This window comes from Myotis davidii, unplaced genomic scaffold (genome assembly GCF_000327345.1).
Source record: "Myotis davidii unplaced genomic scaffold, ASM32734v1 scaffold2147, whole genome shotgun sequence".
Classification (NCBI taxonomy): domain Eukaryota; kingdom Metazoa; phylum Chordata; class Mammalia; order Chiroptera; family Vespertilionidae; genus Myotis; species Myotis davidii.
In genome coordinates this window covers 42,796-43,639 of record NW_006297892.1, presented here as the reverse complement: position 1 = coordinate 43,639, position 844 = coordinate 42,796, and the positions used below count along the sequence as shown (strand labels likewise).

Sequence of the window (844 nt, the reverse complement as noted above, 5' to 3'; positions counted from 1 at the left end):
TGTACTTGACTCTGTGTCTTGAGGCACCATGGGACTCGAGAGACTCCCGCAGCCCGTGCAGGATTTGGGTGAGTCACACGGCACAGTGGTGTCACTGGTATTCTTATAATTGTGATGGGTCAGTGAACAAATATTTATGTGAGGTCATCACTTTTGTTTTCTTGTTACTAATTACCTTATTTCACTTTGGATGAATTTATTTAGTTACTCTATGCATTACTCTATTGCACCAGGGATCTTATGAAGCAGACCATCTTCCTGACACTTGTGTCAACAGACTTAAACCCAACTCCCTAGGGGACCGGTTTCCTCCCTCGCATCCTGGACCCTGGCATTGGCTGCTCCAGCTGAGGGAGCTGGTCCATCTGCAGTGGCCACTGAGGGGTTGCAAGTCTGTTCTCAGGCGCCTGTGGGAATCCCTTCAGGCCCCAAGTAGGACTGGGAGGAGTGAGAGTGCTGGGTCAGGAGGCACAGGGGAGGTCTGCCAGTGGGGCAGCCGAGAAGGGTGCCTCCCTCCCGGCCCTCCAGTTACTGGGCTGGTCCCCTCAGCCCACGGTATGCTGAGATGAGCTCCTTACCTGAACTGTCTCCAGGATCTCCTTTTAGACCCTTCAACTCCTTGTGGCCCAGGAGCCCTTCTACTTCCTAGAGGCCCCAGTTTCCCTGGAGGGCCCTGCAAGCCTCGGAGCCCTGCCCTGTTGGAAGATGAAGGACATGTGGCCCAGAGCCTGTCTCTCATTCTCTTCCTCCAAAAGCTCAGCACTAGATTCACATTGACTTCAGAAACCACAGCAAACTAGTGGTGACCTGAGAAAGAAAGACCTCCTGCCTCCAGCGCCAGCTC

At 53.4% G+C, this 844-nt stretch overlaps 1 pseudogene; it reads right to left on the bottom strand.

Annotated features, from left to right (window-relative positions):
* Positions 1–836, bottom strand: part of LOC102752999 — a 2,420-nt pseudogene extending 1,584 nt beyond the window's left edge.
* Positions 837–844: the final 8 nt, after the last annotated feature.